At 46.1% G+C, this 15,141-nt stretch overlaps 1 protein-coding gene across 1 annotated transcript in view; it reads left to right on the top strand.

Moving 5' to 3' along the window:
• Positions 1-14,641: 14,641 nt before the first annotated feature.
• hdac4 (histone deacetylase 4) overlaps positions 14,642-15,141 on the top strand; it is a 625,953-nt gene continuing 625,453 nt past the window's right edge. The window contains exon 1 of the mRNA XM_070873855.1: positions 14,642-14,775. The gene's annotated coding sequence lies outside the window, so the exon portion shown is untranslated. The remainder of the gene's footprint in view (positions 14,776-15,141) is intronic.

Here is a 15,141-nt window from a genome sequence, read left to right on the forward strand (position 1 = left end):
TGAGGCCATATATCGTGGACCTGCAATCGGTGAGGAGAATCGTCCTGCGCTTGATCGCGGTTTCTGCCTTTTCCAGCTCATTGGCCACGAAGTACTGGTCAAGACGCTCAACGAAGGTTTCCCAATCATCACCCTCAACAAATCTCTCAATACCAATGGCACCACAACTGTGTGAAAGTTCATGATGTTACTCGTCACCAATTGTTACATTTAGACTAACTCCACAAGACTGTATATCTTAAGCTCAAACTGTTGTGACCATGGTCTCTTTATTGAAACTCCAGATTGAGGAGGCAGCATGGTAGACTGCCTTTTATACCTGCTTGCCCAGGGTGTGCAGGTAACCCTTGGGTCTCCCACAGGTGCGCCCCCTGGTGTCAAGTCTTACACATTGGTAATGTTTACATACATAACAGTATCCTTTGTTTATTATTTGTGAACCACAACCCTTCATGTCACATGGCTCACTTCCATAATATTACCTTGTTCCACTCCTACCTCACTCTACCTGCTACTGAAACCCTCATCCATACCTTTGTGACTTCCAGATTTGATTTATTCCAATCCTCTCCTGGCTGCTCTCCACCCACTATAAACTTTAGCTCATCCAAATTCTGCTACCTGTATCTTATCCTGCTCCAAGCCCTGCTCGTTAATTACCCCCATCCTTGTCGACCTACATTGGCTCCCAGGACAATATATCAAATGTAAATTTATCATGGCCTTCCTCTTCCTTCAGTCCAACAACCCTCATGCACTCTCCATTTCTCTGTTGCTGGCCTTTTGTGGATCTCCCTCTCCCTTCATCCCACCATTGGGAGCTGCCTCGGTCCTTCCCTATGGAAAATATATGACCAGGGTGAGCAGAACTCATGGGAGGGTAGGGGAAGCTCTGGATACCTGATTCTCTTCCGTGGCATTGTCTGTGCCTGGGTGCTTTGAAGAGGGAGCATGTGTTCTCCGCTGGTACGTTCGAGGCCTTAGAATCATAGAGGTCAAGTTTCGGGCCACGCCTAGAACAGCGCAGCCCAGACATAGACGCCCATTTTTCGCGCCTAAAAGCGTGACAAAAATGTACTTTGCAATTCTCGGGCTCCCTGCAGGTCCCTTGGAGCTCAGCGCGGCGCGCAGACATCAGCGGGGGACGGAGCCACAGAGACGTGCCGATTCTGCAAGTGCAGGGGGGCGGGGCTAAGTCAAATGAGAGAACGTCATGCCGGCAGCCCTGCGCGTGTGTGTTGGAGCATGTGCGTTGGAGCGTGCGCGCACACACAGTAGCCCATAAACATTGGCACTCGGCCATTTTTAAAGGAAAGTGCTGATTTGTCTCGTGGACCTCTGGAAAGATTTGGGATTGAATTTTGGTGATTTTTTGGTGTCTTTAGGAGTGCTTTTAGCAGTACTGTTGAAGAAATCACCTGCTGAAATCAGTGAGTGCTGCTTTTCACTGCTAAACTTCCAGAACAGGTGCTGCATAGGTGCATGCAAAATAAGGACTGTGTGTTTTGAAAAATAAGAGTGTCAATTCAATACAGCAATGGAACAATGTCCACCAAGATCAAAGAATTTCTTGCAGAAGGAAATGGAGATATTAGTCAACGTCATTGAGCAGAGATGGCAGGAGCTAGATACCAGCAACAGAGGTCGCATAAAAGTGCCACCTAAAGAAATGAAGAAATGCTGGAACCAAGTTGAAGATTACTGCGCAGTGGTGCATACCATGAGATCTGGAAGCCAGTGTAAAAAGAAATGGCACGACCTTGGTCAAGTAGTTAGTGTAAGTAATATTTTCATTTTTTAATGTAATCGTAATTGTAATGTAATTATCTGTATGTCCCAACCTGCAGAAAAACGCACTCAGTAAAAAGTTATATTTTACTCTTTGCAGAAGAAATTGGCCCACAACAAAAGTGAAGCAATTCGAACAGGAGGAGGCATGCCCAATCTGCATCCACTGACACCCTTGGGATAGAGGGTAGCTGCCATGATGAGTCGTACATGGAGAAAAGCAATCAGGACAGCACAAGCTGGGCCCTTACGCAAGGAAGAGGGCAAGTCCTGAAAATGCATCGTGGCCCTTCAAATCAACCTGCTGCCTGGCCTGCTATGTGTGAGAGTACTCATGCTACCCATCCTGCCCCCTCCCTTGCTGTTAAACATTTGACTGTTCTGATGTATTTTGCAGAACATGATGATGATGATGATGCTGCCAACCCTGAGGATCCTGAAGATACAGAACAAGAACCAGTAAAACCAGATGCGGACGATCCAGACTGGATGATGGCGGCGATGACTGAAATGTCTACAGAGGAGAGCTTCCAAATTAATGTTCATGAGCCCCCATTAAGGGGCATCAGAGTTTCAACCCCTTGCATAGATTCTGGTTCCACCTTCCATGGTTTTGATTCCGATGTTGCGGGTCCCAGTGGTGCTGCTGGTGTAATGCAGCAGTTTACAGCCAGTGCACCACCATCCGAGCCTGCGCCTCCCACTCGCATAGGTTCTGGTTCCAGTTCCACCTTCCATGGTTTTGATTCTGACATTGCGGGTCCCAGTGGTGCTGGTGATATAATGGAGCAGTTTACACCCATTCACCCACCATCCCAGCCCATGGTTCGCACTCGAGTGCTGCCGCCTGGAACACCGAGCGTCCCACCGTCCCAGCCCGTGCCTTTCTCTCTAGTATTGCCGTCTGCAACACCAAGCGTGCCACCGTCCCAGCCCGCGCCTCCCTGTGTAGTGGGGCAGTTAGGAACATCGAGCATCCCACCGTCCCTGCCCACGCCTCCCAGTGTAGTGGTGCCGCGAGGCAGACCCAGGCAGAGGAAGAGATTGGCGACGCGCTCTCCTGAGATGCAGCGTGCAACAGATGCGGCTCAGGTTGTGGCATCGGGTAAGCTCATTGGTCTCCATACCCAATCACTCATCGGTAGCGTCAGTGCAGTGGGTGAAGAGGTGACGGTCCTGACGGGAGAAATAGCAGTAATGACACGGGAACTTAAGGAGGGAATGTCCAAGGGAGTGCAATCGACGGCACAGGCCGTCAGGGAGGGCATGCAAGTGGCGGCACAGGCCCTCATGGAGGTAGCTGCTGCAATAAGGGCACAAAGCCCCGCCAATCAAATGGCACCCCCATGAAGAAGTGAACATTCACTGAGATATGGATGAGAGTTGGTTGCAGCCTTTCTTTGCTGCTTTTGTTCTTGTTCTTGATGTAGCTGTAGTAGCATTTTTCACATTGAAATTGTTTTGTAACTTTGCAACTTAAAAGTGATCTTAGGGGTTTTAAGTGATCTTATAGGGTAAATGCTCTCACTTTTTGTAACTTATTTAATTTTACACCTAAAAAGTGATCTTGAAGTTTAAGTGATCTTAAGAGTGTAAGATTTTTCACATTGAAATTGTTTTGTAACTGTACAAGTTTATAAGTGATCTTAAAGTTTTTAAGTGATCTTTAAGAGTCATATTAAAAAGTAAAGTTTGATACTATAATAAAATATTTGTTGTGACGTTAACTTTTCAATAAAATATTTTTTCATTAAAACTGAATCATGTTCCATTACAACACAACGTAGGAACTCCAAAGAATAAACATGTCCATGCGCAACAGTGGTCGCAGAGCCCTCAGGCATCAGTAATTGAAGCGTTCACGGATGAGCTGCTGGTGCAGGGCTCAAACAATCATTAAAGGAGCACGATGGATGGCCCTCTTCCGGCTTCGTGCTCCGGCATCAGGCACTTGCATGTTTTCCTGATCGCCGTCATCATCCTTATCCTGCTCTTCCAAAATACTATCATCAGGCACTGGACCCTCACATGGGTCTTCTGGTTCCACTACCAGCTCCTGCTGCCTCATGATGGCTAAGTTATGGAGCATGCAGCACACAACAGTAAAGTGACCGACAATCTGAGGATCATATTGCAAAGTGGCCTCTGGAATGGTCCAGGCATCGTAAACGCTGTTTCAATATGCCAATGGTCCTCTCAATGATGCTGCGCGTCGCAATGTGCGCCATGTTGTATTGACGATCAACTTCCGTCCATGTCACGTGTAAGGGCGTCATGAGCCAGGTGGTCAGGCCGTACCCTTTGTCTCCCAGTAGCCAAATCTGCCCTTCTGGCTGCTGCTCAAACATTTCAGATATAACATTGTCGCGTAGGGATGAACGCATCATGGGTGCTGCCAGGATATCTCGCATCGACTGACATGATACGCTACTTGTCGTTACACACGAACTGCACACTGATGGAGTGGAAACCTTTTCTATTCCTGTACTGCTCGAAATCCTCCACAGGTGCTCGCAAGGCTATGTGGGTATAATCAATGCAGCCCTGTACCTTTGGGAAGCCAGCAATCCTAAAGAAGCCCACAGCCCTCTCATGGATCGCTTGTGCGGTCATTGGGAAATTGATGAAGTCATTCCTCCGCGCATACAGTGCAGTCGTGACCTGGTAAACGCAGGCATGTATTGCATGTTGAGAGATGGTGCACACATTTCCAGTTGTAGCCTGAAACTATCCCGAGGCATAGAAGGCAAGCGCAGCTGTTACCTTCACTTCAACAGACAAGGCAGTTGGCGTTCTGCTTCTGGGCTGCAAATCTGCTCTCAGCATATCACAGATCTCAACGATAACTTCTCTGCGGAAACGCAGCCTTTTGACACATTCAGCCTTGCTCATGTCCAGGTACGAGCGCCTGGCTCGATATTGCCGATGTGGGTAAGGTCTCCTGCCCATCAGCCTACGGACTATGACGTTCCAGGTGCGGTGAGCTCTAATCAATTCTCTCCTATGCAGTGAATTGATGGCGAATCATTGCATAATCTGTGGTGTTGACAATGCAGCACCCATTCTGCAATTACAAATTTAAGTTTGGCTACCACTCCCTGTCCCTGGCCGAATGGCCTCAGCCTCCCTCGCAGCTCGAAGTCTGCTTGCTGTGTCTTCGGCTGCCTTCAGCCACTGCCGCCGCCCCTATCCCGCGGCCGAATGGCCTCAGCTTCCCTCGCAGCTCGAAGGCTGCTTGCTGTTTCTTTGGCTGCCGTCGAGCCACTGACGCCGCCCCTGTCTCCTACATGGAAGGAAGGCCTGCCTGAAGCACCGCAGCTGCTGCTGCTGCTTCACACATGTAGGAATATTCAATATTTTGTATTTGCTTTGTTTATAATTTTTTATTCAGGATGGCTCTTTAGTTGTATAAGTAAGACTGTTGAATGCTCGTAGAATGTAATTACTTCCCTCCCCTGCCCCCCCACCCCCCCTGATTTGTAACCTACGCCTGATTTCTAAAGTGTAGGCAAAGTTTTTCTGAGCGTACAAAAATCTAAGTAGTTTGGAGTAAGTTTTCACTGCCTAAACTTTCAAAACAGGCGTAAGTGGCCGGACACGCCCCCTTTTGAAAAAAAAAATCTGTTCCAAAATGAAACTGTTCTAACTGACTAGAACTGGAGCAAACTAAATGCCGAGAATTGCAATTTCTAAGATACTCCATTCTAAACCAGTTGCTCCAAAAAAATAGGAGCAATTCAGGCCGAAACTTGACCCCATAGAATGGTTACAGCACGGAAGGCGGCCATTCGGCTCTCAGCCGACTCTCAGCTAGTCCCACTCCCCTGCCCTTTCCCTGTAGGCCTGCAAATTTTTTTCCTTCAGATACTTAGCCAACTCCCTTTTGAAAGATAGAACTGAGTCTGCCTCCACCACCCTTTCAGGCAGTGCATTCCAGATCTTAACCACTCACTGCGTACAAAAGTTTTTTCTTAAGTCGCCTTTGGTTCTTTACCCAATCAACTTAAATCTATGTCCTCTGGTTCTCGACCATTCTGCCAACGGGAACAGTTTCTCTCTATCTAGTCTGTCCAGACCCCTCGGGACCAAAATTCAGGGTCCGAATAAGGCCCGTTATCACCGTTTTGCGGCGGCCATGCAGTGGAATCGAGTGGCCGCTGCGTTGCAGTCAATGGGCCGCCCCGACCCAAATTTAGCTCGGGGATTTTTTAGCCTGTCCCCACTTCCGCCCCGCTGCTACAAGTGTGTCATCAAAATCCGCACCGCCGCTCTCCCGCACCTCCAGAACACTCCAACCCAAATTCAACTCAAAAAAATCATTGCCCCGCCGCGCGGTGCCCCCAACAGCTTTCTCTGTCGGTGCACCTTCTCCTGACTGAAAGGGAGTGCGCACTGTCGTGGCCCCAATGTTTTTATTTTTGCCGGTCGACTTCCCGATCGTCCGGCGAATGATTGTCCCGGATTTGGCCGGGCCGCCAACAGGCAGCCTGGCACCCCCTCGAGTGTTGGCCGCTGGGCCAGCCGAAACCCTCCCTGGTGGCCCAGTGGCCGAAGCTAAAACATCGCCAATTCTCTCCCCTTTAGTGGTGACGCACATGGGCAGTGATGTCACCACCGCTCTGCCGCTGAACGACAGCGGCGGAGGCTCAATCCCGCCCCAACTTCAGCACCTGCCGCACTTCCGCTCCCTCTATGACCGACTTCCGGTCCGACATCAAAAAAATGTCAAAGTTCCGAAAAACGATCCGAAGGCCGACTCATCATTCCCAGCGAGAAAAAAAAGATTAAAAATCGTTGGTGCGGCAGCATTCTGGCGTGCCTGAATTTCGGCCCCCTCATGATTTTGAACAACTCTATCAAATCTCCTGTCAGTCTTCCCTGCTCCAAGGAGAACCACCCCAACTTTTCCAGTCTATTGACGTAACTGAAGTCCCTCATTTCTGGAATCATTCTCGTAAATCTTTTCTGCACCTTCGCTAAGGCTTTCATATCCTTTCGAAAGAGCGGTGCCTAAAATTGGACACAGTTGGAGCCGAACCAGTGTTTTATACAAGTTCATCATAATTTCCACACTTTTGTATTCTGAATCCCAGGCTACCCTGCCGTCTTCAACGATTTATGCACACAGATATCTCTGTGCACCCCATTTAGGATAATAGCATTTATGTATCCTCTCCTCATTCTTTCTAACAAACTGCATCACCTCACACTTTTCTGCGTTAAATTTAATCTGCCATATGTCCACCCATTTCACCAGCCTGTCTATGTCTTCCTAAAGTCGATCACTCTCCCCCTCATTGTTCACTATACTTCCAAGTTTTGTGTCATCTGCAAATTTTGAAATTGTGCCCTGTACACACCTGTCCAAGTCATTAATATATCAAGAAAAGCAGTGGTCCTAGAACCAACCCCTGGGGAACACCACAGTATACCATCCTCCAGTCCAAAAAGCAACCGTTCACCAGTACTCTCTGCTTCCTCTCACTTAGCCAATTTCATATCCAGGCTGCCACTGTCCCTTTTATTCCATGGGCTTCAATTTTGCTGGCAAGCCTATTATGTGGCACTTTGACGGAAGCCTTTTGGAAATCCATGTACACTATGTCAACCGCATTACCCTAATCAACCCTCTCTGTTGCCTCATCAAAAAACTCGATCAAGTTGGTTAAACACGATTTGCTTTTAACAAATTTGTGCTGGCTTTCCTTGATTAATCCACCCCGAACCAAATGACTGTTAATTTCATCCCTGATTATGTTTTCTAAAAGCTTCCCCACTACCGAGGTTAAACTGACTAGCCTGTAGTTGCTGGGTTTATCTTTACACTCTTTTTTGAACAATAGTGTGACATTTGCAATTCTCCAGTCCTCTGGCATTACCCCCATATCTATGGAGGATTAGAAACATAGAAACATAGAAAATAGGTGCAGGAGTAGGCCATTCGGCCCTTTGAGCCTGCATCACCATTCGATAAGATCATGGCTGATCATTCCCTCAGTACCCCTTTTCTACTTTCTCTCCATTCCAATTGATCCCTTTAGCCATAATGCCATATCTAACTCCCTCTTGAATATATCCAATGAAAGGGCATCAACAACTTTATGTGGTAGGGAATTCCACAGGTTAACAACTCTCTGAGTGAAGAAGTTTCTCCTCATCTCAGTCCATAAATGGCCTACCCCTTATACTAAGACTGTGTCCCCTGGTTCTGGACTTCCCCATCATCAGGAACATTCTTCCCGCATCTAACCTGTCCAGTCCCGACAGAATCTTGTAAGTTTCTATGAGATCCCCTCTCATCCTTCTAAACTCCAGTGTATAAAGGCCCAGTTGATCCAGTCTCTTCTCATATGTCAGTCCCGCCATCCCGGGAATCAGTCTGGTGAACCTTCGCTGCACTCCCTTAATAGCAAGAACGTCCTTCCTCAGATTAGGAGACCAAAACCAAACACAATATTCCAGGTGAGGCTTCACCAAGGCCCTGTACTGCAGTAAGACCTCCCTGCTCCTATACTCAAATCCACTAGCTATGAAGGCCAACATACCATTTGCCTTCTTCACCACCTGCTGTACCTGCATGCCAACTTTCAATGACTGATGAACCATGTCACCCAGGTCTCATTGCAACTCCCCTTTTCCTAATCTGCCGCCATTCAGATAATATTCTGCCCTCATGTTTTTTCCCTCAAAGTGGATAACCTCACATTTATCCACATTATACTGCATCTGCCATGCATTGGCCCACTCACCTAACCTGTCCAAGTCACCCTGCAGCCTTTTAGCGACCTCCTCATAACGCCACCCAGTTTAATGTCATCTGCAAACTTGGAGATATTACACTCAATTCCTTTATCTAAATCATTAATGTATGTTGTAAAGAGCTGGGGTCCCAGCACTGAGCTCTGCGGCACTCCACTAGTCACTGCCTGCCATTCTGAAAGGACCCGTTTATCCCGACTCTCTGCTTCCTGTCTGCCAACCAGTTCTCTATCCACGTCAGTACATTACCCCGAATACCATTTGATTTGATTTTGCACACCAATCTCTTGTGTGGGACCTTGTCAAAAGCCTTTTGAAAATCCAAATGTACCACATCCACTGGTTCTCCCTTGTCCACTCTGCTAGTTACATCCTCAAAAAATTCCAGAAGATTTGTCAAGCATGATTTCCCTTTCATAAATCCATGCTGACTTGGACCGATCCTGTCACTGCTTTCCAAATGCGCTGCTATTTCATCTTCAATAATTGATTCCAACATTTTCCCCACTACTGATGTCAGGTTAACCGGTCTATAATTACCCGTTTTCTCTCTCCCTCCTTTTTTAAAAAGTGGTGTTACATTAGCTACCCTCCAGTCCATAGGAACTGATCCAGAGTCGATAGACTGTTGGAAAATGATCACCAATACATCCACTATTTCTATAGCCACTTCCTTAACTACTCTGGGATGCAAACTATCAGGCCTCGGGGATTTATCGGCCTTCAATTTCCCGAACACAATTTCCCGCTTTATAAGGAAATCCTTCAGTTCCTCCTTCTCACTAGACCCTCGGTTCCCTAGTATTTCCGGAAGGTTATTTGGGTCTTCCTTCGTGAAAATAGAACCAAAGTATTTGTTCAACTGGTCCGCCATTTCTTTGTTCCCCATTATAAACTCACCTGAATCTCACTGTAAGGGACCTATGTTTGTTTTCACTAATCTTTTTCTCTTCACATATCTATAGAAGCTTTTGCAGTCAGTTTTTATGTTCCCGGCAAGCTTCCTCTCATAATCTATTTCCCCCCTCCTAATTAAACCCTTTGTCCTCCTCAGCTGTATTACAAAGTTCTCCTAGTCCTCAGGTTTACTGCTTTTTCTGGCCAATTTATATGCCTCTTCCTTGGATTTAACACTATCCTTAATTTTCCTTGTTAGCCACGGTTGAGCCACCTTTCCCATTTATTTTTACTCCAGACAGGGATGTACAATTGTTGAAGTTCATCCATGTGATCTTTAAATGTTTGCCATTGCCTATCCACCGTCAACCCTTTAAGTATCACTCGCCAATCTATTCTAGCCAATTCTAGCCATACCATCAAAGTTACCTTTCAGCAAGTTCAGGACCCTAGTCTCTGAATTAACTGTGTCACTCTCCATCTTAATAAAGATTTCTACCATATTATGGTCACTCTTCCCCAAGGGGCCTCGCACAACAAGATTGTTAATTAGTCCTTTCTCATTAGACATCACCCAGTCTAGGGATGGCCAGCCCTCTAGTTAGTTCCTCGAAAAGTGGTCTGGAAAACCATCCCTAATACACTCCAGGAGGTCCTCCTCCACTGTATTGCTACCAGTTTGGTTAGCCCAGTCAATATGTAGATTAAAGTCGCCCATGATAACTGCTGTACCTTTATTGTACGCATTCCTAATTTCTTGTTTGATACTGTCCCCATCCTCATTACGACTGTTTGGTGGTCTGTACACAACTCCCACTAGCGTTTTCTGCCCTTTGGTATTCCGTACCTCCACCCATACAGATTCCACATCATCCAAGCTAATGTCCTTCCTTACTATTGCATTAATTTCCTCTTTAACCAGCAACGCCACCCCACCTCCTTTGCCTTTCTGTCTATCCTTCCTGAATGTTGAATACCCCTGGATGTTGAGTTCCCAGCCTTGGTCATCCTGGAGCCATGTCTCCATGATGCCAATTACATCATATCCGTTAACTGCTATCTGCGCAGTTAATTTGTCCAGCATATTCCTAATACTCCTCACATTTGAGGCACAGAGACTTCAGGTTTGTCTTTTTAACACCCTTTGCCCCTTTAGGATTTTGCTGTAATGTGGCCCTTTTTGCTTTTTGCCTTGGGTTTCTCTGCCCTCCACTTTTACTTTTCTTCTTTCTATCTTTTGCTTCTGCCCCCATTCTACTTCCCTCTGTCTCCCTGCATAGGTTCCCATCCCCCTGCCATATTAGTTTAACCCCTCCCCAACAGCACTAGCAAACACTCCTCCTAGGACATTGGTTCCGGTCCTGCCCAGGTGTAGACCGTCCGGTTTGTACTGGTTCCACCTCCCCTAGAACCAATTCCAATGTCCCAAGAATTTGAATCCCTCCCTTCTGCACCACTCCTCAAGCCACATATTCATCTGAGCTATCCTACTCTGACTTGCACGTGGCACTGGTAGCAATCCTGAGATTACTACTTTTGAGGTCCTACTTTTTAAATTTAGCTCCTAGCTCCCTAAATTCGTCTTGTAGGATCTCATCCTGTTTTTTTACCTATATCGTTGTTACCTACATGCATCACGACAACTGGCTGTTTACCCTCCCCCTTCAAAATGTCCTGCACCCGCTCCGAGACATCCTTGACCCTTGCACCAGGGAGACAACATACCATCCTGGAGTCTCGGTTGCAGCCGCAAAAACGTCTATCTATTCCCCTTACAATTGAATCCCCTATCACTATAGCTCTCCCACTCTTTTTCCTGCCCTCCTGTGCAGCAGAGCCAGCCACGGTGCCATGAACTTGGCTGCTGCTGCCCTCCCCTAATGAGTCATCCCCTTCAACAGTACCCAAAGCGGTGTACCTGTTTTGCAGGGGGATGACCGCAGGGGACCCCTGCACTACCTTCCTTCCACTACTCTTCCTGTTGGTCACCCATCCCCTATCTGGCTGTGTAACCTTTACCTGCGGTAAGACCAACTCACTAAACGTACTATTCACGTCATTCTAAACATCGTGGATGCTCCAGAGTGAATCCACCCGCAGCTCCAGTGCCGCAATGCGGTCTGTCAGGTGCTGCAGCTGGATACACTTCCCGCATATGTAATCATCAGGGACACTGGAAGCGTCCCTGACTTCACACATAGTACAGGAGGAGCATTATATGTGTCCCAGGTCTCCCGCCATGACTTAACCCCTAGATTAACTAAATTTGGCAACAATAATGCTAAAGGTTACTTACTGATAAAGAAAAGAAACAGAAAAAATTACTCACCCATCACCAGCCAATCACTTACCCCCTTGGCTGTGATGTCACCTTTCGATTTCTTTCTACTTTTATGCCTTCTCTCCCTGCTGCAGCTGCACCAGCTGGCCTTTATAGGCCGCTGCGATGTCCCCGAACACCCGCCTCTCCGACTGTCGCTGTCTCTCGACTGTCGCTGGGCCTTTATAGGCCGCTCCGATGTCCCCGAACCTCTTGCTGTGACGTCACACTTCGTTTTCTTTTCCTCCCAGGTCGGGGAGTCAGCACTGGTGGGGAAAACAAGACAAAGCAACACCTCCTGCTCCCACTTGCCCGAACTCTCCCACTTACCAAACTCTTACCTTTGCACTCTGACCTGCCGCTGCACTCCGAGCAAGATTGCACCAAGGAAGATTATGGCCAGTACCTCCGCAATTTCCGCCCTCAATTCCCTCAGCATCCTTGGATGCATCCAATCTGCTCCTTGTGATTTATCTACTTAAAGTACAGCCAGCCTTTCGAATACCTTATGAACGGTAGCATAGCGGGTACGTTACTGGTCTAGTAATCTAGAAGCCTGGATGAATGATCTGAAGATGAGAGTTCAAATCCCACCAGCTGGGGAATTAAAATTCAATTAAATAAACTTGCAATTTAAAAATAGGCTAGTATTAGTAATGGCAACCATGAAACTACTGGATTGTTGTAAAACCCATCTGATTCACTAATGTCCTTCAGGGAAAGAAATCTGCTGTCCTTATCCTGTCATGACCTTTTTGTGACTCCAGACCCCTCAGCAATGTGGTTGACGCTTAACTGCCCTCTGAAATGGCCCAACAATCAGTTGTTTCAAGGGCAATTAGGGATGGGCACATCCCAGGAACGAATTAAAAAAAAACTCATCATCATCAACTTTTATCCTATCAAGTGTCTCCACCTCTTCCTTCACTATGTCTATGGCAGCACCCTCTTCCTTGGTGAAGACAGATGCAAAGTACTCATTTAGTATCGCTGCCTCCATGCATAGGTCTCCTTTTTGGTCCCCAATCAGCCCCACCTCTCCTCTTGCTACCCTTTTACTATTTATATGCTTATAGAAGACTTTTGGATTACCTTTTGTGTTGGATGCCATTCTATTCTCATACTCTCTCTTCGCACTTCTTATTTTCTTTTTCACTTCTTCTCTGACCTTTCTATATATAACCTTCCATGACCAGTGGACACCACGAGATATAGAATGCATCTTAGATGTTTATAATACGATAATTGTTGAATAATTTCTAGTTTCTTTTCTATTGCTGTATTAAGCATATTTGTATAATTGGGCTTTTTGTTTCTTTATTAATTAGTGATGACCTAAGGCACTTGCTGAAATGATTTTATGTTTTTATTTAGTTACTCCTATTGGTTTAAATAAAAAATAAGTCCTACCTTGTGGCATTCCCTCCGCCTCCCCATCTCTTAAGAACCTCTTTATAACTCACCTCTGTCACCAAGCTTTTAGTCACCCCTCCTAATCTCTCCTTTGCATCCACGCTAGTTCTTCCTGTTGCCTCTGAAGCACTTCGAGATGTTAAAGGCGCTATATAAATGCAAGTTGCTGATGAACTCATGTGATTGTAGCTTTGTTATTACCCATTGATCCTCTACAGCTTTAGGAATTTCATAGACAAGAATATGAAAACCTATGTACACATTATGCATTAATGTAGACCTTATCATGTCTTTCATAAACTTTGAAAAGCAAACACCATATTACGTAGACAAAATAGCATAAGAAATGTATTCATTCACTGTTGTGTGTCCTGCCAAATAACGTAATAGTTCTTGAAGCAGTGCTTTCCAACAAAAGTTACTAATGCAATGATCTCCATAGCCACCTGAGGCACTCGCCCAATAACTGTGGGATGCGAATCATATACGAACAATATATATTTCATTAGATACTAAATTATTTCAGTTTAGAATACAGAAGGGATACAGAATTTCCTGAGAAAAAGACTGAGGATTTTACTGCACAAGCTAGGGCACTTATGTATCTGGAGGGGTTAGCATTTTAGTGCAGAACTACAGCAATCAAATCCAGCGCACTCTCTGCATCATTTGGTCAACGATACATTTAGCTAGCCTCGACCTTACAGCACCCCAGCGTTTTGATGGGTGCAATGACGAAATGATAACACATATGTACTTTTGAGAAATGTGTGCAAAAGCAAATAGATGAAAATTACCAAAAGAAAACCTGACAGATTAAAATCAAAGTACGTTGCAGAAAATTTTTCCTTCAGGGCAAAAAAGTGAAAGCGGAAAGTGAGTTAATAAATTATCTGCGGAATTTAATACTGGATTAGCCCAGTTCTCCAGGGATAGAAGCTTGCATATCTCGTGATTATAGCATGCATTTTTAGTATTTCTACGATTCAAAATACTAAAAGATTAAGGATTTACGGGGAAAATTCAAGCCTTTTCAAAACAGCTTCGGGTTTGAGGAGGTGACATCGTAGTAATGGTTCGGTCTTCTTTAAAATGTTAATAGCTTTCATTAGTAGCAAAAAAGAATTCCCTTGCCAAAAAAAATCCAAAAGGCAAATTATGCAATACAAATGGAACGTTGTATATGAACAGGCAAGATTGGAATGAATGTAATGTACAAATGCTTATGAACAGGGATTCTTTGCCCCATCTCTCTCACTGGATTTGGGGTTGGTGTGTGGCTTGAAGCGGGGACAAGCGGCGCTGAAGCTCGCGCTCCTTTTGAATCGATTCCATCCCCAGAAAAAAATCGAGGTTCTAAAAATAGCACGAGCAGTTTAACCCGCGCGGGCTGGGATTGGCTGCCAGGAGTCACGTGCCCAACCGCCAGCTCGCCCTCCCTCCGCTTCGTCTCTTTCAGCTTGTTGTTCAGTGAGTGTCAGTGAAGCGAGCAAACATGGCGGAATTCCTTAGCCACGGACATTGATGACCTCGGCGCTCTCGCCGTACCTCCGTTGAACGCAACACATCTCTCGTCTCCGTTACTAACTACAGTTTTGGTAAGACAAGCTTGAAAGCGTTACGATTTAATGGCATCCCCATTCCAATTGTCCTATCTCCCTCCCTACTTTAAATGGTTGGTGCAAAGTGGTTTGCTGACAGAGTGCACACCAGTTTGGCTTCTGAAAGCAAACACTTTGTTCAGTGATTGAGGTTAAATATTTTTTTATCCCCCTCCTACCTCACTTACCGATTGAGGCATTTACTGTTGACGCCAACTAAACTTTATAAACGTAAATTCCCTGCCGTCTGGGGCTGATTGATGGTTCCGCGATCCAATCAGCATCTTTGTCGGCGGTTTGTTTGGAACGTTACTAACGGGCATCCTCCAATTGGCGCGTGGCGAAGGCGGGATTTCCCGCGTG

The sequence above is a fragment of the Pristiophorus japonicus genome, chromosome 3 (genome assembly GCF_044704955.1).
Source record: "Pristiophorus japonicus isolate sPriJap1 chromosome 3, sPriJap1.hap1, whole genome shotgun sequence".
Taxonomy (NCBI): domain Eukaryota; kingdom Metazoa; phylum Chordata; class Chondrichthyes; family Pristiophoridae; genus Pristiophorus; species Pristiophorus japonicus.